Source organism: Lepisosteus oculatus, chromosome 7, assembly GCF_040954835.1.
Source record: "Lepisosteus oculatus isolate fLepOcu1 chromosome 7, fLepOcu1.hap2, whole genome shotgun sequence".
Classification (NCBI taxonomy): domain Eukaryota; kingdom Metazoa; phylum Chordata; class Actinopteri; order Semionotiformes; family Lepisosteidae; genus Lepisosteus; species Lepisosteus oculatus.
This window is the reverse complement of record NC_090702.1, coordinates 28,539,606-28,566,682: the sequence shown is the minus strand read 5'-3', so window position 1 is coordinate 28,566,682 and position 27,077 is coordinate 28,539,606. Positions and strand designations below refer to the sequence as shown.

General features: G+C 42.8%; 26 non-coding genes across 26 annotated transcripts; all 26 read left to right on the top strand.

Annotated features, from left to right (window-relative positions):
• The first annotated feature begins 853 nt into the window (after positions 1-853).
• Positions 854-925, top strand: trnac-gca (transfer RNA cysteine (anticodon GCA)). The gene has a single exon. It is a non-coding gene; the product is annotated as a tRNA-Cys (tRNA).
• A 998-nt stretch (positions 926-1,923) lies between these two features.
• trnac-gca (transfer RNA cysteine (anticodon GCA)) lies at positions 1,924-1,995 on the top strand. The gene has a single exon. It is a non-coding gene; the product is annotated as a tRNA-Cys (tRNA).
• Positions 1,996-2,993: 998 nt separating this feature from the next.
• Positions 2,994-3,065, top strand: trnac-gca (transfer RNA cysteine (anticodon GCA)). The gene has a single exon. It is a non-coding gene; the product is annotated as a tRNA-Cys (tRNA).
• Positions 3,066-4,063: 998 nt separating this feature from the next.
• trnac-gca (transfer RNA cysteine (anticodon GCA)) lies at positions 4,064-4,135 on the top strand. The gene has a single exon. It is a non-coding gene; the product is annotated as a tRNA-Cys (tRNA).
• A 527-nt stretch (positions 4,136-4,662) lies between these two features.
• Positions 4,663-4,734, top strand: trnac-gca (transfer RNA cysteine (anticodon GCA)). Its single transcript has one exon. It is a non-coding gene; the product is annotated as a tRNA-Cys (tRNA).
• Positions 4,735-5,732: 998 nt separating this feature from the next.
• trnac-gca (transfer RNA cysteine (anticodon GCA)) lies at positions 5,733-5,804 on the top strand. Its single transcript has one exon. It is a non-coding gene; the product is annotated as a tRNA-Cys (tRNA).
• Positions 5,805-6,802: 998 nt separating this feature from the next.
• On the top strand, positions 6,803-6,874 carry trnac-gca (transfer RNA cysteine (anticodon GCA)). The gene has a single exon. It is a non-coding gene; the product is annotated as a tRNA-Cys (tRNA).
• A 527-nt stretch (positions 6,875-7,401) lies between these two features.
• On the top strand, positions 7,402-7,473 carry trnac-gca (transfer RNA cysteine (anticodon GCA)). Its single transcript has one exon. It is a non-coding gene; the product is annotated as a tRNA-Cys (tRNA).
• A 1,010-nt stretch (positions 7,474-8,483) lies between these two features.
• trnac-gca (transfer RNA cysteine (anticodon GCA)) lies at positions 8,484-8,555 on the top strand. The gene has a single exon. It is a non-coding gene; the product is annotated as a tRNA-Cys (tRNA).
• A 539-nt stretch (positions 8,556-9,094) lies between these two features.
• Positions 9,095-9,166, top strand: trnac-gca (transfer RNA cysteine (anticodon GCA)). The gene has a single exon. It is a non-coding gene; the product is annotated as a tRNA-Cys (tRNA).
• Positions 9,167-10,176: 1,010 nt separating this feature from the next.
• On the top strand, positions 10,177-10,248 carry trnac-gca (transfer RNA cysteine (anticodon GCA)). Its single transcript has one exon. It is a non-coding gene; the product is annotated as a tRNA-Cys (tRNA).
• Positions 10,249-10,787: 539 nt separating this feature from the next.
• Positions 10,788-10,859, top strand: trnac-gca (transfer RNA cysteine (anticodon GCA)). The gene has a single exon. It is a non-coding gene; the product is annotated as a tRNA-Cys (tRNA).
• Positions 10,860-11,857: 998 nt separating this feature from the next.
• On the top strand, positions 11,858-11,929 carry trnac-gca (transfer RNA cysteine (anticodon GCA)). Its single transcript has one exon. It is a non-coding gene; the product is annotated as a tRNA-Cys (tRNA).
• A 1,621-nt stretch (positions 11,930-13,550) lies between these two features.
• trnac-gca (transfer RNA cysteine (anticodon GCA)) lies at positions 13,551-13,622 on the top strand. The gene has a single exon. It is a non-coding gene; the product is annotated as a tRNA-Cys (tRNA).
• Positions 13,623-14,620: 998 nt separating this feature from the next.
• On the top strand, positions 14,621-14,692 carry trnac-gca (transfer RNA cysteine (anticodon GCA)). Its single transcript has one exon. It is a non-coding gene; the product is annotated as a tRNA-Cys (tRNA).
• Positions 14,693-15,219: 527 nt separating this feature from the next.
• Positions 15,220-15,291, top strand: trnac-gca (transfer RNA cysteine (anticodon GCA)). The gene has a single exon. It is a non-coding gene; the product is annotated as a tRNA-Cys (tRNA).
• A 1,009-nt stretch (positions 15,292-16,300) lies between these two features.
• On the top strand, positions 16,301-16,372 carry trnac-gca (transfer RNA cysteine (anticodon GCA)). Its single transcript has one exon. It is a non-coding gene; the product is annotated as a tRNA-Cys (tRNA).
• A 998-nt stretch (positions 16,373-17,370) lies between these two features.
• On the top strand, positions 17,371-17,442 carry trnac-gca (transfer RNA cysteine (anticodon GCA)). The gene has a single exon. It is a non-coding gene; the product is annotated as a tRNA-Cys (tRNA).
• A 1,009-nt stretch (positions 17,443-18,451) lies between these two features.
• trnac-gca (transfer RNA cysteine (anticodon GCA)) lies at positions 18,452-18,523 on the top strand. The gene has a single exon. It is a non-coding gene; the product is annotated as a tRNA-Cys (tRNA).
• A 1,010-nt stretch (positions 18,524-19,533) lies between these two features.
• Positions 19,534-19,605, top strand: trnac-gca (transfer RNA cysteine (anticodon GCA)). The gene has a single exon. It is a non-coding gene; the product is annotated as a tRNA-Cys (tRNA).
• Positions 19,606-20,614: 1,009 nt separating this feature from the next.
• Positions 20,615-20,686, top strand: trnac-gca (transfer RNA cysteine (anticodon GCA)). The gene has a single exon. It is a non-coding gene; the product is annotated as a tRNA-Cys (tRNA).
• Positions 20,687-21,696: 1,010 nt separating this feature from the next.
• Positions 21,697-21,768, top strand: trnac-gca (transfer RNA cysteine (anticodon GCA)). The gene has a single exon. It is a non-coding gene; the product is annotated as a tRNA-Cys (tRNA).
• Positions 21,769-22,777: 1,009 nt separating this feature from the next.
• On the top strand, positions 22,778-22,849 carry trnac-gca (transfer RNA cysteine (anticodon GCA)). Its single transcript has one exon. It is a non-coding gene; the product is annotated as a tRNA-Cys (tRNA).
• Positions 22,850-23,859: 1,010 nt separating this feature from the next.
• trnac-gca (transfer RNA cysteine (anticodon GCA)) lies at positions 23,860-23,931 on the top strand. Its single transcript has one exon. It is a non-coding gene; the product is annotated as a tRNA-Cys (tRNA).
• A 1,010-nt stretch (positions 23,932-24,941) lies between these two features.
• On the top strand, positions 24,942-25,013 carry trnac-gca (transfer RNA cysteine (anticodon GCA)). Its single transcript has one exon. It is a non-coding gene; the product is annotated as a tRNA-Cys (tRNA).
• A 1,010-nt stretch (positions 25,014-26,023) lies between these two features.
• trnac-gca (transfer RNA cysteine (anticodon GCA)) lies at positions 26,024-26,095 on the top strand. Its single transcript has one exon. It is a non-coding gene; the product is annotated as a tRNA-Cys (tRNA).
• Positions 26,096-27,077: the final 982 nt, after the last annotated feature.

Here is a 27,077-nt window from a genome sequence, read left to right as displayed (position 1 = left end):
CCTACAATGTCAAGGAACTGAAATGGTAGTTGCGGAGACTTTTTAATTTCATTTCAGCATTCAGTTGATTCTTCTACATGTACAGAGATTGTACTAGAATACGACCAGTTTTTTGTTGGACCGCTTTCACAGGGTTTTGATTGAATGCATGAGCAAATTAAAGGAGCATTTGAGATTTAAACACAAAATGATTCTTTCTTAACGTTCCCCCAATTATAAAAATAGTAGCTCTTTGGGAATCTTCGTATATGATAGCAAAATGAAGAGAGTCTGGTCGCACTGAAGATCTGAAATGCGTCTGAAACAACAAATGAAACCCAAAGCACCCGTGCAACTCGACAAAGATTAACGTGAAGATGGCAGTCCAGGCCGTCGTCCCATGACCTCTCTTGAGGTTGTGTTTGTCGTTCAGTGGTCCTGTTTTTCTTTCCTATCAAGATACATAGTCTGTCCTGAATTGTTGTACCGCCATTTTGAGTCTGGATACAGAACCGTGCCTTCCCTTGGCTTATAAAGGAGGTAGCCAGTCAATCAAGGCAAGCTGGGGGTGGAGCCAAGGGTATGTAAACCAGACTCTATTGGAGGACAGGGAATCTCGTCTCTGTCTGCGAGGGGGAGGTTTTTATCATATTCTCGGATTTTCTTTCTTAGATGTGTTTTTTCCTTCTTTTTTCTATGGCCTTATGGCCATCCCTGACTCACTTGCAAGGTGGCGGGTTTCACACTTAGCCGTCCTTCTAATATCATCATGAAAAGCAACTCCCCCCAAATGTTATCCTTCTTAGTATTGCTTGCCTTGAGCCTGATTGGAAAGAAACCAATCAGAGCACTTAGACAGCAAGGTGTTTCCATGGGGGGTATAGCTCAGTGGTAGAGCATTTGACTGCAGATCAAGAGGTCTCCGGTTCAAATCCGGGTGCCCCCTTTCCGATCCCCAGTGCTGCTTTTACGAGATCAATTTGCAACCCAGATGTGTTCTCGCGTGTATAACAGTTGATATGTCCTAACATGGTCCTTAGGCCTGTAAAATGCGCTCCAAGCTGTTTAAAAGTTGCATTGTGGTTCTTCCACCTACAATGTCAAGGAACTGAAATGGTAGTTGCGGAGACTTTTTAATTTCATTTCAGCATTCAGTTGATTCTTCTACATGTACAGAGATTTTACTAGAATACGACCAGTTTTTTGTTGGACCGCTTTCACAGGGTTTTGATTGAATGCATGAGCAAATTAAAGGAGCATTTGAGATTTAAACACAAAATGATTCTTTCTTAACGTTCCCCCAATTATAAAAATAGTAGCTCTTTGGGAATCTTCTTATATGATAGCAAAATTTAGAGAGTCTGGTCGCACTGAAGATCTGAAATGCGTCTGAAACAACAAATGAAACCCAAAGCACCCGTGCAAATCGACAAAGATTAACGTGAAGATGGCAGTCCAGGCCGTCGTCCCATGACCTCTCTTGAGGTTGTGTTTGTCGTTCAGTGGTCCTGTTTTTCTTCCCTATCAAGATACATAGTCTGTCCTGAATTGTTGTACCGCCATTTTGAGTCTGGATACAGAACCGTGCCTTCCCTTGGCTTATAAAGGAGGTAGCCAGTCAATCAAGGCAAGCTGGGGGTGGAGCCAAGGGTATTTAAACCAGACTCTATTGGAGGACAGGGAATCTCGTCTCTGTCTGCGAGGGGGAGGTTTTTATCATATTCTCGGATTTTCTTTCTTAGATGTGTTTTTTCCTTCTTTTTTCTATGGCCTTATGGCCATCCCTGACTCACTTGCAAGGTGGTTGGTTTCACACTTAGCCGTCCTTCTAATATCATCATGAAAAGCAACTCCCCCCAAATGTTATCCTTCTTAGTATTGCTTGCCTTGAGCCTGATTGGAAAGAAACCAATCAGAGCACTTAGACAGCAAGGTGTTTCCATTGGGGGTATAGCTCAGTGGTAGAGCATTTGACTGCAGCTCAAGAGGTCTCCGGTTCAAATCCGGGTGCCCCCTTTCCGATCCCCAGTGTTGCTTTTACGAGATCAATTTGCAACCCAGATGTGTTCTCGCGTGTATAACAGTTGATATGTCCTAACATGGTCCTTAGGCCTGTAAAATGCACTCCAAGCTGTTTAAAAGTTGCATTGTGGTTCTTCCACCTACAATGTCAAGGAACTGAAATGGTAGTTGCGGAGACTTTTTAATTTCATTTCAGCATTCAGTTGATTCTTCTACATGTACAGAGATTTTACTAGAATACGACCAGTTTTTTGTTGGACCCCTTTCACAGGGTTTTGATTGAATGCATGAGCAAATTAAAGGAGCATTTGAGATTTAAACACAAAATGATTCTTTCTTAACGTTCCCCCAATTATAAAAATAGTAGCTCTTTGGGAATCTTCGTATATGATAGCAAAATGAAGAGAGTCTGGTCGCACTGAAGATCTGAAATGCGTCTGAAACAACAAATGAAACCCAAAGCACCCGTGCAACTCGACAAAGATTAACGTGAAGATGGCAGTCCAGGCCGTCGTCCCATGACCTCTCTTGAGGTTGTGTTTGTCGTTCAGTGGTCCTCTTTTTCTTTCCTATCAAGATACATAGTCTGTCCTGAATTGTTGTACCGCCATTTTGAGTCTGGATACAGAACCGTGCCTTCCTTTGGCTTATAAAGGAGGTAGCCAGTCAATCAAGGCAAGCTGGGGGTGGAGCCAAGGGTATTTAAACCAGACTCTATTGGAGGACAGGGAATCTCGTCTCTGTCTGCGAGGGGGAGGTTTTTATCATATTCTCGGATTTTCTTTCTTAGATGTGTTTTTTCCTTCTTTTTTCTATGGCCTCATGGCCATCCCTGACTCACTTGCAAGGTGGTTGGTTTCACACTTAGCCGTCCTTCTAATATCATCATGAAAAGCAACTCCCCCCAAATGTTATCCTTCTTAGTATTGCTTGCCTTGAGCCTGATTGGAAAGAAACCAATCAGAGCACTTAGACAGCAAGGTGTTTCCATGGGGGGTATAGCTCAGTGGTAGAGCATTTGACTGCAGGTCAAGAGGTCCCCGGTTCAAATCCAGGTGCCCCCTTTCCGATCCCCAGTGTTGCTTTTACGAGATCAATTTGCAACCCAGATGTGTTCTCGCGTGTATAACAGTTGATATGTCCTAACATGGTCCTTAGGCCTGTATAATGCGCTCCAAGCTGTTTAAAAGTTGCATTGTGGTTCTTCCACCTACAATGTCAAGGAACTGAAATGGTAGTTGCGGAGACTTTTTAATTTCATTTCAGCATTCAGTTGATTCTTCTACATGTACAGAGATGTTACTAGAATACGACCAGTTTTTTGTTGGACCGCTTTCACAGGGTTTTGATTGAATGCATGAGCAAATTAAAGGAGCATTTGAGATTTAAACACAAAATGATTCTTTCTTAACGTTCCCCCAATTATAAAAATAGTAGCTCTTTGGGAATCTTCGTATATGATAGCAAAATGAAGAGAGTCTGGTCGCACTGAAGATCTGAAATGCGTCTGAAACAACAAATGAAACCCAAAGCACCCGTGCAACTCGACAAAGATTAACGTGAAGATGGCAGTCCAGGCCGTCGTCCCATGACCTCTTTTGAGGTTGTGTTTGTCGTTCAGTGGTCCTGTTTTTCTTTCCTATCAAGATACATAGTCTGTCCTGAATTGTTTTACCGCCATTTTGAGTCTGAATACGGAACCGTGCCTTCCTTTGGCTTATAAAGGAGGTAGCCAGTCAATCAAGGCATGCTGGGGGTGGAGCCAAGGGTATTTAAACCAGACTCTATTGGAGGACAGGGAATCTTGTCTCTGTCTGCGAGGGGGAGGTTTTTATCATATTCTCGGATTTTCTTTCTTAGATGTGTTTTTTCCTTCTTTTTTCTATGGCCTTATGGCCATCCCTGACTCACTTGCAAGGTGGTTGGTTTCACACTTAGCCGTCCTTCTAATATCATCATGAAAAGCAACTCCCCCCAAATGTTATCCTTCTTAGTATTGCTTGCCTTGAGCCTGATTGGAAAGAAACCAATCAGAGCACTTAGACAGCAAGGTGTTTCCATGGGGGGTATGGCTCAGTGGTAGAGCAGTTGACTGCAGATCAAGAGGTCTCCGGTTCAAATCCGGGTGCCCCTTTTCCGATCCCCAGTGTTGCTTTTACGAGATCAATTTGCAACCCAGATGTGTTCTCGCGTGTATAACAGTTGATATGTCCTAACATGGTCCTTAGGCCTGTAAAATGCGCTCCAAGCTGTTTAAAAGTTGCATTGTGGTTCTTCCACCTACAATGTCAAGGAACTGAAATGGTAGTTGCGGAGACTTTTTAATTTCATTTCAGCATTCAGTTGATTCTTCTACATGTACAGAGATTTTACTAGAATACGACCAGTTTTTTGTTGGACCGCTTTCACAGGGTTTTGAATGAATGCATGAGCAAATTAAAGGAGCATTTGAGATTTAAACACAAAATGATTCTTTCTTAACGTTCCCCCAATTATAAAAATAGTAGCACTTGCAAGGTTGTTGGTTTCACACTTAGCCGTCTTTCTAATATCATCATGAAAAGCAACTCCCCCCAAATGTTATCCTTCTTAGTATTGCTTGCCTTGAGCCTGATTGGAAAGAAACCAATCAGAGCACTTAGACAGCAATGTGTTTCCACGGGGGGTATAGCTCAGTGGTAGAGCATTTGACTGCAGATCAAGAGGTCTCCGGTTCAAATCCGGGTGCCCCCTTTCCGATCCGCAGTGTTGCTTTTACAAGATCAATTTGCAACCCAGATGTGTTCTCGCGTGTATAACAGTTGATATGTCCTAACATGGTCCTTAGGCCTGTAAAATGCGCTCCAAGCTGTTTAAAAGTTGCATTGTGGTTCTTCCACCTACAATGTCAAGGAACTGAAATGGTAGTTGCGGAGACTTTTTAATTTCATTTCAGCATTCAGTTGATTCTTCTACATGTACAGAGATTTTACTAGAATACGACCAGTTTTTTGTTGGACCCCTTTCACAGGGTTTTGATTGAATGCATGAGCAAATTAAAGGAGCATTTGAGATTTAAACACAAAATGATTCTTTCTTAACGTTCCCCCAATTATAAAAATAGTAGCTCTTTGGGAATCTTCGTATATGATAGCAAAATTAAGAGAGTCTGGTCGCACTGAAGATCTGAAATGCGTCTGAAACAACAAATGAAACCCAAAGCACCCGTGCAACTCGACAAAGATTAACGTGAAGATGGCAGTCCAGGCCGTCGTCCCATGACCTCTCTTGAGGTTGTGTTTGTCGTTCAGTGGTCCTCTTTTTCTTTCCTATCAAGATACATAGTCTGTCCTGAATTGTTGTACCGCCATTTTGAGTCTGGATACAGAACCGTGCCTTCCTTTGGCTTATAAAGGAGGTAGCCAGTCAATCAAGGCAAGCTGGGGGTGGAGCCAAGGGTATTTAAACCAGACTCTATTGGAGGACAGGGAATCTCGTCTCTGTCTGCGAGGGGGAGGTTTTTATCATATTCTCGGATTTTCTTTCTTAGATGTGTTTTTTCCTTCTTTTTTCTATGGCCTCATGGCCATCCCTGACTCACTTGCAAGGTGGTTGGTTTCACACTTAGCCGTCCTTCTAATATCATCATGAAAAGCAACTCCCCCCAAATGTTATCCTTCTTAGTATTGCTTGCCTTGAGCCTGATTGGAAAGAAACCAATCAGAGCACTTAGACAGCAAGGTGTTTCCATGGGGGGTATAGCTCAGTGGTAGAGCATTTGACTGCAGGTCAAGAGGTCCCCGGTTCAAATCCAGGTGCCCCCTTTCCGATCCCCAGTGTTGCTTTTACGAGATCAATTTGCAACCCAGATGTGTTCTCGCGTGTATAACAGTTGATATGTCCTAACATGGTCCTTAGGCCTGTATAATGCGCTCCAAGCTGTTTAAAAGTTGCATTGTGGTTCTTCCACCTACAATGTCAAGGAACTGAAATGGTAGTTGCGGAGACTTTTTAATTTCATTTCAGCATTCAGTTGATTCTTCTACATGTACAGAGATGTTACTAGAATACGACCAGTTTTTTGTTGGACCGCTTTCACAGGGTTTTGATTGAATGCATGAGCAAATTAAAGGAGCATTTGAGATTTAAACACAAAATGATTCTTTCTTAACGTTCCCCCAATTATAAAAATAGTAGCTCTTTGGGAATCTTCGTATATGATAGCAAAATGAAGAGAGTCTGGTCGCACTGAAGATCTGAAATGCGTCTGAAACAACAAATGAAACCCAAAGCACCCGTGCAACTCGACAAAGATTAACGTGAAGATGGCAGTCCAGGCCGTCGTCCCATGACCTCTTTTGAGGTTGTGTTTGTCGTTCAGTGGTCCTGTTTTTCTTTCCTATCAAGATACATAGTCTGTCCTGAATTGTTTTACCGCCATTTTGAGTCTGAATACGGAACCGTGCCTTCCTTTGGCTTATAAAGGAGGTAGCCAGTCAATCAAGGCATGCTGGGGGTGGAGCCAAGGGTATTTAAACCAGACTCTATTGGAGGACAGGGAATCTTGTCTCTGTCTGCGAGGGGGAGGTTTTTATCATATTCTCGGATTTTCTTTCTTAGATGTGTTTTTTCCTTCTTTTTTCTATGGCCTTATGGCCATCCCTGACTCACTTGCAAGGTGGTTGGTTTCACACTTAGCCGTCCTTCTAATATCATCATGAAAAGCAACTCCCCCCAAATGTTATCCTTCTTAGTATTGCTTGCCTTGAGCCTGATTGGAAAGAAACCAATCAGAGCACTTAGACAGCAAGGTGTTTCCATGGGGGGTATGGCTCAGTGGTAGAGCAGTTGACTGCAGATCAAGAGGTCTCCGGTTCAAATCCGGGTGCCCCTTTTCCGATCCCCAGTGTTGCTTTTACGAGATCAATTTGCAACCCAGATGTGTTCTCGCGTGTATAACAGTTGATATGTCCTAACATGGTCCTTAGGCCTGTAAAATGCGCTCCAAGCTGTTTAAAAGTTGCATTGTGGTTCTTCCACCTACAATGTCAAGGAACTGAAATGGTAGTTGCGGAGACTTTTTAATTTCATTTCAGCATTCAGTTGATTCTTCTACATGTACAGAGATTTTACTAGAATACGACCAGTTTTTTGTTGGACCGCTTTCACAGGGTTTTGAATGAATGCATGAGCAAATTAAAGGAGCATTTGAGATTTAAACACAAAATGATTCTTTCTTAACGTTCCCCCAATTATAAAAATAGTAGCACTTGCAAGGTTGTTGGTTTCACACTTAGCCGTCTTTCTAATATCATCATGAAAAGCAACTCCCCCCAAATGTTATCCTTCTTAGTATTGCTTGCCTTGAGCCTGATTGGAAAGAAACCAATCAGAGCACTTAGACAGCAATGTGTTTCCACGGGGGGTATAGCTCAGTGGTAGAGCATTTGACTGCAGATCAAGAGGTCTCCGGTTCAAATCCGGGTGCCCCCTTTCCGATCCGCAGTGTTGCTTTTACAAGATCAATTTGCAACCCAGATGTGTTCTCGCGTGTATAACAGTTGATATGTCCTAACATGGTCCTTAGGCCTGTAAAATGCGCTCCAAGCTGTTTAAAAGTTGCATTGTGGTTCTTCCACCTACAATGTCAAGGAACTGAAATGGTAGTTGCGGAGACTTTTTAATTTCATTTCAGCATTCAGTTGATTCTTCTACATGTACAGAGATTTTACTAGAATACGACCAGTTTTTTGTTGGACCCCTTTCACAGGGTTTTGATTGAATGCATGAGCAAATTAAAGGAGCATTTGAGATTTAAACACAAAATGATTCTTTCTTAACGTTCCCCCAATTATAAAAATAGTAGCTCTTTGGGAATCTTCGTATATGATAGCAAAATTAAGAGAGTCTGGTCGCACTGAAGATCTGAAATGCGTCTGAAACAACAAATGAAACCCAAAGCACCCGTGCAACTCGACAAAGATTAACGTGAAGATGGCAGTCCAGGCCGTCGTCCCATGACCTCTCTTGAGGTTGTGTTTGTCGTTCAGTGGTCCTCTTTTTCTTTCCTATCAAGATACATAGTCTGTCCTGAATTTTTGTACCGCCATTTTGAGTCTGGATTCAGAACCGTGCCTTCCTTTGGCTTATAAAGGAGGTAGCCAGTCAATCAAGGCAAGCTGGGGGTGGAGCCAAGGGTATTTAAACCAGACTCTATTGGAGGACAGGGAATCTCGTCTCTGTCTGCGAGGGGGAGGTTTTTATCATATTCTCGGATTTTCTTTCTTAGATGTGTTTTTTCCTTCTTTTTTCTATGGCCTTATGGCCATCCCTGACTCACTTGCAAGGTGGTTGGTTTCACACTTAGCCGTCCTTCTGGGACATGCTCTAATATCATCATGAAAAGCAACTCCCCCCAAATGTTATCCTTCTTAGTATAGCTTGCCTTGAGCCTGATTGGAAAGAAACCAATCAGAGCACCTAGACAGCAAGGTGGTTCCATGGGGGGTATAGCTCAGTGGTAGAGCATTTGACTGCAGATCAAGAGGTCTCCGGTTCAAATCTGGGTGCCCCCTTTCCGATCCCCAGTGTTGCTTTTACGAGATCAATTTGCAACCCAGATGTGTTCTCGCGTGTATAACAGTTGATATGTCCTAACATGGTCCATAGGCCTGTAAAATGCGCTCCAAGCTGTTTAAAAGTTGCATTGTGGTTCTTCCACCTACAATGTCAAGGAACTGAAATGGTAGTTGCGGAGACCTTTTAATTTCATTTCAGCATTCAGTTGATTCTTCTACATGTACAGAGATTGTACTAGAATACGACCAGTTTTTTGTTGGACCGCTTTCACAGGGTTTTGATTGAATGCATGAGCAAATTAAAGGAGCATTTGAGATTTAAACACAAAATGATTCTTTCTTAACGTTCCCCCAATTATAAAAATAGTAGCACTTGCAAGGTGGTTGGTTTCACACTTAGCCGTCCTTCTGGGACATGCTCTAATATCATCATGAAAAGCAACTCCCCCCAAATGTTATCCTTCTTAGTATTGCTTGCCTTGAGCCTGATTGGAAAGAAACCAATCAGAGCACATAGACAGCAAGGTGTTTCCATGGGGGGTATAGCTCAGTGGTAGAGCATTTGACTGCAGATCAAGAGGTCTCCGGTTTAAATCCGGGTGCCCCCTTTCCGATCCCCAGTGTTGCTTTTACGAGATCAATTTGCAACCCAGATGTGTTCTCGCGTGTATAACAGTTGATATGTCCTAACATGGTCCTTAGGCCTGTAAAATGCGCTCCAAGCTGTTTAAAAGTTGCATTGAGGTTCTTCCACCTACAATGTCAAAGAACTGAAATGGTAGTTGCGGAGACTTTTTAATTTCATTTCAGCATTCAGTTGATTCTTCTACATGTACAGAGATTTTACTAGAATACGACCAGTTTTTTGTTGGACCGCTTTCACAGGGTTTTGATTGAATGCATGAGCAAATTAAAGGAGCATTTGAGATTTAAACACAAAATTATTCTTTCTTAACGTTCCGCCAATTATAAAAATAGTAGCTCTTTGGGAATCTTCGTATATGATAGCAAAATGAAGAGAGTCTGGTCGCACTGAAGATCTGAAATGCGTCTGAAACAACAAATGAAACCCAAAGCACCCGTGCAACTCGACAAAGATTAACGTGAAGATGGCAGTCCAGGCCGTCGTCCCATGACCTCTCTTGAGGTTGTGTTTGTCGTTCAGTGGTCCTGTTTTTCTTTCCTATCAAGATACATAGTCTGTCCTGAATTGTTGTACCGCCATTTTGAGTCTGGATACAGAACCGTGCCTTCCCTTGGCTTATAAAGGAGGTAGCCAGTCAATCAAGGCAAGCTGGGGGTGGAGCCAAGGGTATTTAAACCAGACTCTATTGGAGGACAGGGAATCTCGTCTCTGTCTGCGAGGGGGAGGTTTTTATCATATTCTCGGATTTTCTTTCTTAGATGTGATTTTTCCTTCTTTTTTCTATGGCCTTATGGCCATCCCTGACTCACTTGCAAGGTGGTTGGTTTCACACTTAGCCGTCCTTCTGGGACATGCTCTAATATCATCATGAAAAGCAACTCCCCCCAAATGTTATCCTTCTTAGTATTGCTTGCCTTGAGCCTGATTGGAAAGAAACCAATCAGAGCACTTAGACAGCAAGGTGTTTCCATGGGGGGTATAGCTCAGTGGTAGAGCATTTGACTGCAGATCAAGAGGTCTCCGGTTCAAATCCGGGTGCCCCCTTTCCAATCCCCAGTGTTGCTTTTACGAGATCAATTTGCAACCCAGATGTGTTCTCGCGTGTATAACAGTTGATATGTCCTAACATGGTCCTTAGGCCTGTAAAATGCGCTCCAAGCTGTTTAAAAGTTGCATTGTGGTTCTTCCACCTACAATGTCAAGGAACTGAAATGGTAGTTGCGGAGACCTTTTAATTTCATTTCAGCATTCAGTTGATTCTTCTACATGTACAGAGATTGTACTAGAATACGACCAGTTTTTTGTTGGACCGCTTTCACAGGGTTTTGATTGAATGCATGAGCAAATTAAAGGAGCATTTGAGATTTAAACACAAAATGATTCTTTCTTAACGTTCCCCCAATTATAAAAATAGTAGCACTTGCAAGGTGGTTGGTTTCACACTTAGCCGTCCTTCTGGGACATGCTCTAATATCATCATGAAAAGCAACTCCCCCCAAATGTTATCCTTCTTAGTATTGCTTGCCTTGAGCCTGATTGGAAAGAAACCAATCAGAGCACTTAGACAGCAAGGTGTTTCCATGGGGGGTATAGCTCAGTGGTAGAGCATTTGACTGCAGATCAAGAGGTCTCCGGTTTAAATCCGGGTGCCCCCTTTCCGATCCCCAGTGTTGCTTTTACGAGATCAATTTGCAACCCAGATGTGTTCTCGCGTGTATAACAGTTGATATGTCCTAACATGGTCCTTAGGCCTGTAAAATGCGCTCCAAGCTGTTTAAAAGTTGCATTGAGGTTCTTCCACCTACAATGTCAAAGAACTGAAATGGTAGTTGCGGAGACTTTTTAATTTCATTTCAGCATTCAGTTGATTCTTCTACATGTACAGAGATTTTACTAGAATACGACCAGTTTTTTGTTGGACCGCTTTCACAGGGTTTTGATTGAATGCATGAGCAAATTAAAGGAGCATTTGAGATTTAAACACAAAATTATTCTTTCTTAACGTTCCGCCAATTATAAAAATAGTAGCTCTTTGGGAATCTTCGTATATGATAGCAAAATGAAGAGAGTCTGGTCGCACTGAAGATCTGAAATGCGTCTGAAACAACAAATGAAACCCAAAGCACCCGTGCAACTCGACAAAGATTAACGTGAAGATGGCAGTCCAGGCGGTCGTCCCATGACCTCTCTTGAGGTTGTGTTTGTCGTTCAGTGGTCCTTTTTTTCTTTCCTATCAAGATACATAGTCTGTCCTGAATTGTTGTACCGCCATTTTGAGTCTGGATTCAGAACCGTGCCTTCCTTTGGCTTATAAAGGAGGTAGCCAGTCAATCAAGGCAAGCTGGGGGTGGAGCCAAGGGTATTTAAACCAGACTCTATTGGAGGACAGGGAATCTCGTCTCTGTCTGCGAGGGGGAGGTTTTTATCATATTCTCGGATTTTCTTTCTTAGATGTGTTTTTTCCTTCTTTTTTCTATGGCCTTATGGCCATCCCTGACTCACTTGCAAGGTGGTTGGTTTCACACTTAGCCGTCCTTCTAATATCATCATGAAAAGCAACTCCCCCCAAATGTTATCCTTCTTAGTATTGCTTGCCTTGAGCCTGATTGGAAAGAAACCAATCAGAGCACCTAGACAGCAAGGTGTTTCCATGGGGGGTATAGCTCAGTGGTAGAGCATTTGACTGCAGATCAAGAGGTCTCCGGTTCAAATCCGGGTGCCCCCTTTCAGATCCCCAGTGTTGCTTTTACGAGATCAATTTGCAACCCAGATGTGTTCTCGCGTGTATAACAGTTGATATGTCCTAACATGGTCCATAGGCCTGTAAAATGCGCTCCAAGCTGTTTAAAAGTTGCATTGTGGTTCTTCCACCTACAATGTCAAGGAACTGAAATGGTAGTTGCGGAGACCTTTTAATTTCATTTCAGCATTCAGTTGATTCTTCTACATGTACAGAGATTGTACTAGAATACGACCAGTTTTTTGTTGGACCGCTTTCACAGGGTTTTGATTGAATGCATGAGCAAATTAAAGGAGCATTTGAGATTTAAACACAAAATGATTCTTTCTTAACGTTCCCCCAATTATAAAAATAGTAGCACTTGCAAGGTGGTTGGTTTCACACTTAGCCGTCCTTCTGGGACATGCTCTAATATCATCATGAAAAGCAACTCCCCCCAAATGTTATCCTTCTTAGTATTGCTTGCCTTGAGCCTGATTGGAAAGAAACCAATCAGAGCACTTAGACAGCAAGGTGTTTCCATGGTGGGTATAGCTGAGTGGTAGAGCATTTGACTGCAGATCAAGAGGTCTCCGGTTTAAATCCGGGTGCCCCCTTTCCGATCCCCAGTGTTGCTTTTACGAGATCAATTTGCAACCCAGATGTGTTCTCGCGTGTATAACAGTTGATATGTCCTAACATGGTCCTTAGGCCTGTAAAATGCGCTCCAAGCTGTTTAAAAGTTGCATTGAGGTTCTTCCACCTACAATGTCAAAGAACTGAAATGGTAGTTGCGGAGACTTTTTAATTTCATTTCAGCATTCAGTTGATTCTTCTACATGTACAGAGATTTTACTAGAATACGACCAGTTTTTTGTTGGACCGCTTTCACAGGGTTTTGATTGAATGCATGAGCAAATTAAAGGAGCATTTGAGATTTAAACACAAAATTATTCTTTCTTAACGTTCCGCCAATTATAAAAATAGTAGCTCTTTGGGAATCTTCGTATATGATAGCAAAATGAAGAGAGTCTGGTCGCACTGAAGATCTGAAATGCGTCTGAAACAACAAATGAAACCCAAAGCACCCGTGCAACTCGACAAAGATTAACGTGAAGATGGCAGTCCAGGCCGTCGTCCCATGACCTCTCTTGAGGTTGTGTTTGTCGTTCAGTGGTCCTGTTTTTCTTTCCTATCAAGATACATAGTCTGTCCTGAATTGTTGTACCGCCATTTTGAGTCTGGATACAGAACCGTGCCTTCCCTTGGCTTATAAAGGAGGTAGCCAGTCAATCAAGGCAAGCTGGGGGTGGAGCCAAGGGTATTTAAACCAGACTCTATTGGAGGACAGGGAATCTCGTCTCTGTCTGCGAGGGGGAGGTTTTTATCATATTCTCGGATTTTCTTTCTTAGATGTGATTTTTCCTTCTTTTTTCTATGGCCTTATGGCCATCCCTGACTCACTTGCAAGGTGGTTGGTTTCACACTTAGCCGTCCTTCTGGGACATGCTCTAATATCATCATGAAAAGCAACTCCCCCCAAATGTTATCCTTCTTAGTATTGCTTGCCTTGAGCCTGATTGGAAAGAAACCAATCAGAGCACTTAGACAGCAAGGTGTTTCCATGGGGGGTATAGCTCAGTGGTAGAGCATTTGACTGCAGGTCAAGAGGTCCCCGGTTCAAATCCAGGTGCCCCCTTTCCGATCCCCAGTGTTGCTTTTACGAGATCAATTTGCAACCCAGATGTGTTCTCGCGTGTATAACAGTTGATATGTCCTAACATGGTCCTTAGGCCTGTAAAATGCGCTCCAAGCTGTTTAAAAGTTGCATTGTGGTTCTTCCACCTACAATGTCAAGGAACTGAAATGGTAGTTGCAGAGACTTCTTAATTTCATTTCAGTATTCAGTTGATTCTTCTACATGTACAGAGATTTTACAAGAATACGACCAGTTTTTTGTTGGACCGCTTTCACAGGGTTTTGATTGAATGCATGAGCAAATTAAAGGAGCATTTGAGATTTAAACACAAAATGATTCTTTCTTAACGTTCCCCCAATTATAAAAATAGTAGCTCTTTGGGAATCTTCGTATATGATAGCAAAATGAAGAGAGTCTGGTCGCACTGAAGATCTGAAATGCGTCTGAAACAACAAATGAAACCCAAAGCACCCGTGCAACTCGACAAAGATTAACGTGAAGATGGCAGTCCAGGCCGTCGTCCCATGACCTCTTTTGAGGTTGTGTTTGTCGTTCAGTGGTCCTGTTTTTCTTTCCTATCAAGATACATAGTCTGTCCTGAATTGTTTTACCGCCATTTTGAGTCTGAATACGGAACCGTGCCTTCCTTTGGCTTATAAAGGAGGTAGCCAGTCAATCAAGGCATGCTGGGGGTGGAGCCAAGGGTATTTAAACCAGACTCTATTGGAGGACAGGGAATCTTGTCTCTGTCTGCGAGGGGGAGGTTTTTATCATATTCTCGGATTTTCTTTCTTAGTTGTGTTTTTTCCTTCTTTTTTCTATGGCCTTATGGCCATCCCTGACTCACTTGCAAGGTGGTTGGTTTCACACTTAGCCGTCCTTCTAATATCATCATGAAAAGCAACTCCCCCCAAATGTTATCCTTCTTAGTATTGCTTGCCTTGAGCCTGATTGGAAAGAAACCAATCAGAGCACTTAGACAGCAAGGTGTTTCCATGGGGGGTATGGCTCAGTGGTAGAGCAGTTGACTGCAGATCAAGAGGTCTCCGGTTCAAATCCGGGTGCCCCTTTTCCGATCCCCAGTGTTGCTTTTACGAGATCAATTTGCAACCCAGATGTGTTCTCGCGTGTATAACAGTTGATATGTCCTAACATGGTCCTTAGGCCTGTAAAATGCGCTCCAAGCTGTTTAAAAGTTGCATTGTGGTTCTTCCACCTACAATGTCAAGGAACTGAAATGGTAGTTGCGGAGACTTTTTAATTTCATTTCAGCATTCAGTTGATTCTTCTACATGTACAGAGATTTTACTAGAATACGACCAGTTTTTTGTTGGACCGCTTTCACAGGGTTTTGAATGAATGCATGAGCAAATTAAAGGAGCATTTGAGATTTAAACACAAAATGATTCTTTCTTAACGTTCCCCCAATTATAAAAATAGTAGCACTTGCAAGGTGGTTGGTTTCACACTTAGCCGTCCTTCTAATATCATCATGAAAAGCAACTCCCCCCAAATGTTATCCTTCTTAGTATTGCTTGCCTTGAGCCTGATTGGAAAGAAACCAATCAGAGCACTTAGACAGCAAGGTGTTTCCATTGGGGGTATAGCTCAGTGGTAGAGCATTTGACTGCAGATCAAGAGGTCTCCGGTTCAAATCCGGGTGCCCCCTTTCCGATCCCCAGTGTTGCTTTTACGAGATCAATTTGCAACCCAGATGTGTTCTCGAGTGTATAACAGTTGATATGTCCTAACATGGTCCTTAGGCCTGTAAAATGCGCTCCAAGCTGTTTAAAAGTTGCATTGTGGTTCTTCCACCTACAATGTCAAGGAACTGAAATGGTAGTTGCGGAGACTTTTTAATTTCATTTCAGCATTCAGTTGATTCTTCTACATGTACAGAGATTTTACTAGAATACGACCAGTTTTTTGTTGGACCGCTTTCACAGGGTTTTGATTGAATGCATGAGCAAATTAAAGGAGCATTTGAGATTTAAACACAAAATGATTCTTTCTTAACGTTCCCCCAATTATAAAAATAGTAGCTCTTTGGGAATCTTCGTATATGATAGCAAAATGAAGAGAGTCTGGTCGCACTGAAGATCTGAAATGCGTCTGAAACAACAAATGAAACCCAAAGCACCCGTGCAACTCGACAAAGATTAACGTGAAGATGGCAGTCCAGGCCGTCGTCCCATGACCTCTCTTAGGTTGTGTTTGTCGTTCAGTGGTCCTGTTTTTCTTTCCTATCAAGATACATAGTCTGTCCTGATTTGTTGTACCGCCATTTTGAGTCTGGATACAGAACCGTGCCTTCCCTTGGCTTATAAAGGAGGTAGCCAGTCAATCAAGGCAAGCTGGGGGTGGAGCCAAGGGTATTTAAACCAGACTCTATTGGAGGACAGGGAATCTCGTCTCTGTCTGCGAGGGGGAGGTTTTTATCATATTCTCGGATTTTCTTTCTTAGATGTGTTTTTTCCTTCTTTTTTCTATGGCCTTATGGCCATCCCTGACTCACTTGCAAGGTGGTTGGTTTCACACTTAGCCGTCCTTCTGGGACATGCTCTAATATCATCATGAAAAGCAACTCCCCCCAAATGTTATCCTTCTTAGTATTGCTTGCCTTGAGCCTGATTGGAAAGAAACCAATCAGAGCACTTAGACAGCAAGGTGTATCCATTGGGGGTATAGCTCAGTGGTAGAGCATTTGACTGCAGATCAAGAGGTCTCCGGTTCAAATCTGGGTGCCCCCTTTCCGATCCCCAGTGTTGCTTTTACGAGATCAATTTGCAACCCAGATGTGTTCTCGCGTGTATAACAGTTGATATGTCCTAACATGGTCCTTAGGCCTGTAAAATGCGCTCCAAGCTGTTTAAAAGTTGCATTGTGGTTCTTCCACCTACAATTTCAAGGAACTGAAATGGTAGTTGCGGAGACTTTTTAATTTCATTTCAGCATTCAGTTGATTCTTCTACATGTACAGAGATTGTACTAGAATACGACCAGTTTTTTGTTGGACCGCTTTCACAGGGTTTTGATTGAATGCATGAGCAAATTAAAGGAGCATTTGAGATTTAAACACAAAATGATTCTTTCTTAACGTTCCCCCAATTATAAAAATAGTAGCTCTTTGGGAATCTTCGTATATGATAGCAAAATGAAGAGAGTCTGGTCGCACTGAAGATCTGAAATGCGTCTGAAACAACAAATGAAACCCAAAGCACCTGTGCAACTCGACAAAGATTAACGTGAAGATGGCAGTCCAGGCCGTCGTCCCATGACCTCTCTTGAGGTTGTGTTTGTCGTTCAGTGGTCCTGTTTTTCTTTCCTATCAAGATACATAGTCTGTCTTGAATTGTTGTACCGCCATTTTGAGTCTGGATACGGAACCGTGCCTTCCTTTGGCTTATAAAGGAGGTAGCCAGTCAAAGAAGGCAAGCTGGGGGTGGAGCCAAGGGTATTTAAACCAGACTCTATTGGAGGACAGGGAATCTCGTCTCTGTCTGCGAGGGGGAGGTTTTTATCATATTCTCGGATTTTCTTTCTTAGATGTGTTTTTTCCTTCTTTTTTCTATGGCCTTATGGCCATCCTTGACTCACTTGCAAGGTGGTTGGTTTCACACTTAGCCGTCCTTCTAATATCATCATGAAAAGCAACTCCCCCCAAATGTTATCCTTCTTAGTATTGCTTGCCTTGAGCCTGATTGGAAAGAAACCAATCAGAGCACTTAGACAGCAAGGTGTTTCCATTGGGGGTATAGCTCAGTGGTAGAGCATTTGACTGCAGATCAAGAGGTCTCCGGTTCAAATCCGGGTGCCCCCTTTCCGATCCCCAGTGTTGCTTTTACGAGATCAATTTGCAACCCAGATGTGTTCTCGAGTGTATAACAGTTGATATGTCCTAACATGGTCCTTAGGCCTGTAAAATGCGCTCCAAGCTGTTTAAAAGTTGCATTGTGGTTCTTCCACCTACAATGTCAAGGAACTGAAATGGTAGTTGCGGAGACTTTTTAATTTCATTTCAGCATTCAGTTGATTCTTCTACATGTACAGAGATTTTACTAGAATACGACCAGTTTTTTGTTGGACCGCTTTCACAGGGTTTTGATTGAATGCATGAGCAAATTAAAGGAGCATTTGAGATTTAAACACTAAATGATTCTTTCTTAACGTTCCCCCAATTATAAAAATAGTAGCTCTTTGGGAATCTTCGTATATGATAGCAAAATGAAGAGAGTCTGGTCGCACTGAAGATCTGAAATGCGTCTGAAACAACAAATGAAACCCAAAGCACCCGTGCAACTCGAAAAAGATTAACGTGAAGATGGCAGTCCAGGCCGTCGTCCCATGACCTCTCTTAGGTTGTGTTTGTCGTTCAGTGGTCCTGTTTTTCTTTCCTATCAAGATACATAGTCTGTCCTGAATTGTTGTACCGCCATTTTGAGTCTGGATACAGAACCGTGCCTTCCCTTGGCTTATAAAGGAGGTAGCCAGTCAATCAAGGCAAGCTGGGGGTGGAGCCAAGGGTATTTAAACCAGACTCTATTGGAGGACAGGGAATCTCGTCTCTGTCTGCGAGGGGGAGGTTTTTATCATATTCCTGGATTTTCTTTCTTAGATGTGTTTTTTCCTTCTTTTTTCTATGGCCTTATGGCCATCCCTGACTCACTTGCAAGGTGGTTGGTTTCACACTTAGCCGTCCTTCTGGGACATGCTCTAATATCATCATGAAAAGCAACTCCCCCCAAATGTTATCCTTCTTAGTATTGCTTGCCTTGAGCCTGATTGGAAAGAAACCAATCAGAGCACTTAGACAGCAAGGTGTATCCATTGGGGTTATAGCTCAGTGGTAGAGCATTTGACTGCAGATCAAGAGGTCTCCGGTTCAAATCCAGGTGCCCCCTTTCTGATCCCCAGTGTTGCTTTTACGAGATCAATTTGCAACCCAGATGTGTTCTCGCGTGTATAACAGTTGATATGTCCTAACATGGTCCTTAGGCCTGTAAAATGCGCTCCAAGCTGTTTAAAAGTTGCATTGTGGTTCTTCCACCTACAATGTCAAGGAACTGAAATGGTAGTTGCGGAGACTTTTTAATTTCATTTCAGCATTCAGTTGATTCTTCTACATGTAGAGAGATTGTACTAGAATACGACCAGTTTTTTGTTGGACCGCTTTCACAGGGTTTTGATTGAATGCATGAGCAAATTAAAGGAGCATTTGAGATTTAAACACAAAATGATTCTTTCTTAACGTTCCCCCAATTATAAAAATAGTAGCTCTTTGGGAATCTTCGTATATGATAGCAAAATGAAGAGAGTCTGGTCGCACTGAAGATCTGAAATGCGTCTGAAACAACAAATGAAACCCAAAGCACCCGTGCAACTCGACAAAGATTAACGTGAAGATGGCAGTCCAGGCCGTCGTCCCATGACCTCTCTTGAGGTTGTGTTTGTCGTTCAGTGGTCCTGTTTTTCTTTTCTATCAAGATACATAGTCTGTCCTGAATTGTTGTACCGCCATTTTGAGTCTGGATACAGAACCGTGCCTTCCCTTGGCTTATAAAGGAGGTAGCCAGTCAATCAAGGCAAGCTGGAGGTGGAGCCAAGGGTATTTAAACCAGACTCTATTGGAGGACAGGGAATCTCGTCTCTGTCTGCGAGGGGGAGGTTTTTATCATATTCTCGGATTTTCTTTCTTAGATGTGTTTTTTCCTACTTTTTTCTATGGCCTTATGGCCATCCCTGACTCACTTGCAAGGTGGTTGGTTTCACACTTAGCCGTCCTTCTGGGACATGCTCTAATATCATCATGAAAAGCAACTCCCCCCAAATGTTATCCTTCTTAGTATTGCTTGCCTTGAGCCTGATTGGAAAGAAACCAATCAGAGCACTTAGACAGCAAGGTGTTTCCATTGGGGGTATAGCTCAGTGGTAGAGCATTTGACTGCAGATCAAGAGGTCTCCGGTTCAAATCCGGGTGCCCCCTTTCCGATCCCCAGTGTTGCTTTTACGAGATCAATTTGCAACCCAGATGTGTTCTCGAGTGTATAACAGTTGATATGTCCTAACATGGTCCTTAGGCCTGTAAAATGCGCTCCAAGCTGTTTAAAAGTTGCATTGTGGTTCTTCCACCTACAATGTCAAGGAACTGAAATGGTAGTTGCGGAGACTTTTTAATTTCATTTCAGCATTCAGTTGATTCTTCTACATGTACAGAGATTTTACTAGAATACGACCAGTTTTTTGTTGGACCGCTTTCACAGGGTTTTGATTGAATGCATGAGCAAATTAAAGGAGCATTTGAGATTTAAACACTAAATGATTCTTTCTTAACGTTCCCCCAATTATAAAAATAGTAGCTCTTTGGGAATCTTCGTATATGATAGCAAAATGAAGAGAGTCTGGTCGCACTGAAGATCTGAAATGCGTCTGAAACAACAAATGAAACCCAAAGCACCCGTGCAACTCGACAAAGATTAACGTGAAGATGGCAGTCCAGGCCGTCGTCCCATGACCTCTCTTAGGTTGTGTTTGTCGTTCAGTGGTCCTGTTTTTCTTTCCTATCAAGATACATAGTCTGTCCTGAATTGTTGTACCGCCATTTTGAGTCTGGATACAGAACCGTGCCTTCCCTTGGCTTATAAAGGAGGTAGCCAGTCAATCAAGGCAAGCTGGGGGTGGAGCCAAGGGTATTTAAACCAGACTCTATTGGAGGACAGGGAATCTCGTCTCTGTCTGCGAGGGGGAGGTTTTTATCATATTCTCGGATTTTCTTTCTTAGATGTGTTTTTTCCTTCTTTTTTCTATGGCCTTATGGCCATCCCTGACTCACTTGCAAGGTGGTTGGTTTCACACTTAGCCGTCCTTCTGGGACATGCTCTAATATCATCATGAAAAGCAACTCCCCCCAAATGTTATCCTTCTTAGTATTGCTTGCCTTGAGCCTGATTGGAAAGAAACCAATCAGAGCACTTAGACAGCAAGGTGTATCCATTGGGGGTATAGCTCAGTGGTAGAGCATTTGACTGCAGATCAAGAGGTCTCCGGTTCAAATCCGGGTGCCCCCTTTCTGATCCCCAGTGTTGCTTTTACGAGATCAATTTGCAACCCAGATGTGTTCTCGCGTGTATAACAGTTGATATGTCCTAACATGGTCCTTAGGCCTGTAAAATGCGCTCCAAGCTGTTTAAAAGTTGCATTGTGGTTCTTCCACCTACAATGTCAAGGAACTGAAATGGTAGTTGCGGAGACTTTTTAATTTCATTTCAGCATTCAGTTGATTCTTCTACATGTAGAGAGATTGTACTAGAATACGACCAGTTTTTTGTTGGACCGCTTTCACAGGGTTTTGATTGAATGCATGAGCAAATTAAAGGAGCATTTGAGATTTAAACACAAAATGATTCTTTCTTAACGTTCCCTCAATTATAAAAATAGTAGCTCTTTGGGAATCTTCGTATATGATAGCAAAATGAAGAGAGTCTGGTCGCACTGAAGATCTGAAATGCGTCTGAAACAACAAATGAAACCCAAAGCACCCGTGCAACTCGACAAAGATTAACGTGAAGATGGCAGTCCAGGCCGTCGTCCCATGACCTCTCTTGAGGTTGTGTTTGTCGTTCAGTGGTCCTGTTTTTCTTTTCTATCAAGATACATAGTCTGTCCTGAATTGTTGTACCGCCATTTTGAGTCTGGATACAGAACCGTGCCTTCCCTTGGCTTATAAAGGAGGTAGCCAGTCAATCAAGGCAAGCTGGAGGTGGAGCCAAGGGTATTTAAACCAGACTCTATTGGAGGACAGGGAATCTCGTCTCTGTCTGCGAGGGGGAGGTTTTTATCATATTCTCGGATTTTCTTTCTTAGATGTGTTTTTTCCTTCTTTTTTCTATGGCCTTATGGCCATCCCTGACTCACTTGCAAGGTGGTTGGTTTCACACTTAGCCGTCCTTCTGGGACATGCTCTAATATCATCATGAAAAGCAACTCCCCCCAAATGTTATCCTTCTTAGTATTGCTTGCCTTGAGCCTGATTGGAAAGAAACTAATCAGAGCACTTAGACAGCAAGGTGTTTCCATGGGGGGTATAGCTCAGTGGTAGAGCATTTGACTGCAGATCAAGAGGTCTCCGGTTCAAATCCGGGTGCCCCCTTTCCGATCCCCAGTGTTGCTTTTACGAGATCAATTTGCAACCCAGATGTGTTCTCGCGTGTATAACAGTTGATATGTCCTAACATGGTCCTTAGGCCTGTAAAATGCGCTCCGAGCTGTTTAAAAGTTGCATTGTGGTTCTTCCACCTACAATGTCAAGGAACTGAAATGGTAGTTGCGGAGACTTTTTAATTTCATTTCAGCATTCAGTTGATTCTTCTACATGTACAGAGATTGTACTAGAATACGACCAGTTTTTTGTTGGACCGCTTTCACAGGGTTTTGATTGAATGCATGAGCAAATTAAAGGAGCATTTGAGATTTAAACACAAAATGATTCTTTCTTAACGTTCCCCCAATTATAAAAATAGTAGCTCTTTGGGAATCTTCGTATATGATAGCAAAATGAAGAGAGTCTGGTCGCACTGAAGATCTGAAATGCGTCTGAAACAACAAATGAAACCCAAAGCACCCGTGCAACTCGACAAAGATTAACGTGAAGATGGCAGTCCAGGCCGTCGTCCCATGACCTCTCTTGAGGTTGTGTTTGTCGTTCAGTGGTCCTGTTTTTCTTTCCTATCAAGATACATAGTCTGTCCTGAATTGTTGTACCGCCATTTTGAGTCTGGATACAGAACCGTGCCTTCCCTTGGCTTATAAAGGAGGTAGCCAGTCAATCAAGGCAAGCTGGAGGTGGAGCCAAGGGTATTTAAACCAGACTCTTTTGGAGGACAGGGAATCTCGTCTCTGTCTGCGAGGGGGAGGTTTTTATCATATTCTTGGATTTTCTTTCTTAGATGTGTTTTTTCCTTCTTTTTTCTATGGCCTTAGGCCATCCCTGACTCACTTGCAAGGTGGTTGGTTTCACACTTAGCCGTCCTTCTGGGACATGCTCTAATATCATCATGAAAAGCAACTCCCCCCAAATGTTATCCTTCTTAGTATTGCTTGCCTTGAGCCTGATTGGAAAGAAACCAATCAGAGCACTTAGACAGCAAGGTGTTTCCATGGGGGGTATAGCTCAGTGGTAGAGCATTTGACTGCAGATCAAGAGGTCTCCGGTTCAAATCCGGGTGCCCCCTTTCCGATCCCCAGTGTTGCTTTTACGAGATCAATTTGCAACCCAGATGTGTTCTCGCGTGTATAACAGTTGATATGTCCTAACATGGTCCTTAGGCCTGTAAAATGCGCTCCAAGCTGTTTAAAAGTTGTATTGTGGTTCTTCCACCTACAATGTCAAGGAACTGAAATGGTAGTTGCGGAGACTTTTTAATTTCATTTCAGCATTCAGTTGATTCTTCTACATGTACAGAGATTGTACTAGAATACGACCAGTTTTTTGTTGGACCGCTTTCACAGGGTTTTGATTGAATGCATGAGCAAATTAAAGGAGCATTTGAGATTTAAACACAAAATGATTCTTTCTTAAAGTTCCCCCAATTATAAAAATAGTAGCTCTTTGGGAATCTTCGTATATGATAGCAAAATGAAGAGAGTCTGGTCGCACTGAAGATCTGAAATGCGTCTGAAACAACAAATGAAACCCAAAGCACCCGTGCAACTCGACAAAGATTAACGTGAAGATGGCAGTCCAGGCCGTCGTCCCATGACCTCTCTTGAGGTTGTGTTTGTCGTTCAGTGGTCCTGTTTTTCTTTCCTATCAAGATACATAGTCTGTCCTGAATTGTTGTACCGCCATTTTGAGTCTGGATACAGAACCGTGCCTTCCCTTGGCTTATAAAGGAGGTAGCCAGTCAATCAAGGCAAGCTGGGGGTGGAGCCAAGGGTATTTAAACCAGACTCTATTGGAGGACAGGGAATCTCGTCTCTGTCTGCGAGGGGGAGGTTTTTATCATATTCTCGGATTTTCTTTCTTAGATGTGTTTTTTCCTTCTTTTTTCTATGGCCTTATGGCCATCCCTGACTCACTTGCAAGGTGGTTGGTTTCACACTTAGCCGTCCTTCTGGGACATGCTCTAATATCATCATGAAAAGCAACTCCCCCCAAATGTTATCCTTCTTAGTATTGCTTGCCTTGAGCCTGATTGGAAAGAAACCAATCAGAGCACTTAGACAGCAAGGTGTTTCCATGGGGGGTATAGCTCAGTGGTAGAGCATTTGACTGCAGATCAAGAGGTCTCCGGTTCAAATCCGGGTGCCCCCTTTCCGATCCCCAGTGTTGCTTTTACGAGATCAATTTGCAACCCAGATGTGTTCTCGCGTGTATAACAGTTGATATGTCCTAACATGGTCCTTAGGCCTGTAAAATGCGCTCCAAGCTGTTTAAAAGTTGCATTGTGGTTCTTCCACCTACAATGTCAAGGAACTGAAATGGTAGTTGCGGAGACTTTTTAATTTCATTTCAGCATTCAGTTGATTCTTCTACATGTACAGAGATTGTACTAGAATACGACCAGTTTTTTGTTGGACCGCTTTCACAGGGTTTTGATTGAATGCATGAGCAAATTAAAGGAGCATTTGAGATTTAAACACAAAATGATTCTTTCTTAACGTTCCCCCAATTATAAAAATAGTAGCTCTTTGGGAATCTTCGTATATGATAGCAAAATGAAGAGAGTCTGGTCGCACTGAAGATCTGAAATGCGTCTGAAACAACAAATGAAACCCAAAGCACCTGTGCAACTCGACAAAGATTAACGTGAAGATGGCAGTCCAGGCCGTCGTCCCATGACCTCTCTTGAGGTTGTGTTTGTCGTTCAGTGGTCCTGTTTTTCTTTCCTATCAAGATACATAGTCTGTCCTGAATTGTTGTACCGCCATTTTGAGTCTGGATACAGAACCGTGCCTTCCCTTGGCTTATAAAGGAGGTAGCCAGTCAATCAAGGCAAGCTGGGGGTGGAGCCAAGGGTATTTAAACCAGACTCTATTGGAGGACAGGGAATCTCGTCTCTGTCTGCGAGGGGGAGGTTTTTATCATATTCTCAGATTTTCTTTCTTAGATGTGTTTTTTCCTACTTTTTTCTATGGCCTTATGGCCATCCCTGACTCACTTGCAAGGTGGTTGGTTTCACACTTAGCCGTCCTTCTGGGACATGCTCTAATATCATCATGAAAAGCAACTCCCCCCAAATGTTATCCTTCTTAGTATTGCTTGCCTTGAGCCTGATTGGAAAGAAACCAATCAGAGCACTTAGACAGCAAGGTGTTTCCATGGGGGGTATAGCTCAGTGGTAGAGCATTTGACTGCAGCTCAAGAGGTCTCCGGTTCAAATCCGGGTGCCCCCTTTCCGATCCCCAGTGTTGCTTTTACGAGATCAATTTGCAACCCAGATGTGTTCTCGCGTGTATAACAGTTGATATGTCCTAACATGGTCCTTAGGCCTGTAAAATGCGCTCCAAGCTGTTTAAAAGTTGCATTGTGGTTCTTCCACCTACAATGTCAAGGAACTGAAATGGTAGTTGCGGAGACTTTTTAATTTCATTTCAGCATTCAGTTGATTCTTCTACATGTACAGAGATTGTACTAGAATACGACCAGTTTTTTGTTGGACCGCTTTCACAGGGTTTTGATTGAATGCATGAGCAAATTAAAGGAGCATTTGAGATTTAAACACAAAATGATTCTTTCTTAAAGTTCCCCCAATTATAAAAATAGTAGCTCTTTGGGAATCTTCGTATATGATAGCAAAATGAAGAGAGTCTGGTCGCACTGAAGATCTGAAATGCGTCTGAAACAACAAATGAAACCCAAAGCACCCGTGCAACTCGACAAAGATTAACGTGAAGATGGCAGTCCAGGCCGTCGTCCCATGACCTCTCTTGAGGTTGTGTTTGTCGTTCAGTGGTCCTGTTTTTCTTTCCTATCAAGATACATAGTCTGTCCTGAATTGTTGTACCGCCATTTTGAGTCTGGATACAGAACCGTGCCTTCCCTTGGCTTATAAAGGAGGTAGCCAGTCAATCAAGGCAAGCTGAGGGTGGAGCCAAGGGTATTTAAACCAGACTCTATTGGAGGACAGGGAATCTCGTCTCTGTCTGCGAGGGGGAGGTTTTTATCATATTCTCGGATTTTCTTTCTTAGATGTGTTTTTTCCTTCTTTTTTCTATGGCCTTATGGCCATCCCTGACTCACTTGCAAGGTGGTTGGTTTCACACTTAGCCGTCCTTCTGGGACATGCTCTAATATCATCATGAAAAGCAACTCCCCCCAAATGTTATCCTTCTTAGTATTGCTTGCCTTGAGCCTGATTGGAAAGAAACCAATCAGAGCACTTAGACAGCAAGGTGTTTCCATGGGGGGTATAGCTCAGTGGTAGAGCATTTGACTGCAGATCAAGAGGTCTCTGGTTCAAATCCGGGTGCCCCCTTTCCGATCCCCAGTGTTGCTTTTACGAGATCAATTTGCAACCCAGATGTGTTCTCGCGTGTATAACAGTTGATATGTCCTAACATGGTCCTTAGGCCTGTAAAATGCGCTCCAAGCTGTTTAAAAGTTGCATTGTGGTTCTTCCACCTACAATGTCAAGGAACTGAAATGGTAGTTGCGGAGACTTTTTAATTTCATTTCAGCATTCAGTTGATTCTTCTACATGTACAGAGATTTTACTAGAATACGACCAGTTTTTTGTTGGACCGCTTTCACAGGGTTTTGATTGAATGCATGAGTAAATTAAAGGAGCATTTGAGATTTAAACACAAAATGATTCTTTCTTAAAGTTCCCCCAATTATAAAAATAGTAGCTCTTTGGGAATCTTCGTATATGATAGCAAAATGAAGAGAGTCTGGTCGCACTGAAGATCTGAAATGCGTCTGAAACAACAAATGAAACCCAAAGCACCCGTGCAACTCGACAAAGATTAACGTGAAGATGGCAGTCCAGGCCGTCGTCCCATGACCTCTCTTGAGGTTGTGTTTGTCGTTCAGTGGTCCTGTTTTTCTTTCCTATCAAGATACATAGTCTGTCCTGAATTGTTGTACCGCCATTTTGAGTCTGGATACAGAACCGTGCCTTCCCTTGGCTTATAAAGGAGGTAGCCAGTCAATCAAGGCAAGCTGGGGGTGGAGCCAAGGGTATTTAAACCAGACTCTATTGGAGGACAGGGAATCTCGTCTCTGTCTGCGAGGGGGAGGTTTTTATCATATTCTTGGATTTTCTTTCTTAGATGTGTTTTTTCCTTCTTTTTTCTATGGCCTTATGGCCATCCCTGACTCACTTGCAAGGTGGTTGGTTTCACACTTAGCCGTCCTTCTGGGACATGCTCTAATATCATCATGAAAAGCAACTCCCCCCAAATGTTATCCTTCTTAGTATTGCTTGCCTTGAGCCTGATTGGAAAGAAACCAATCAG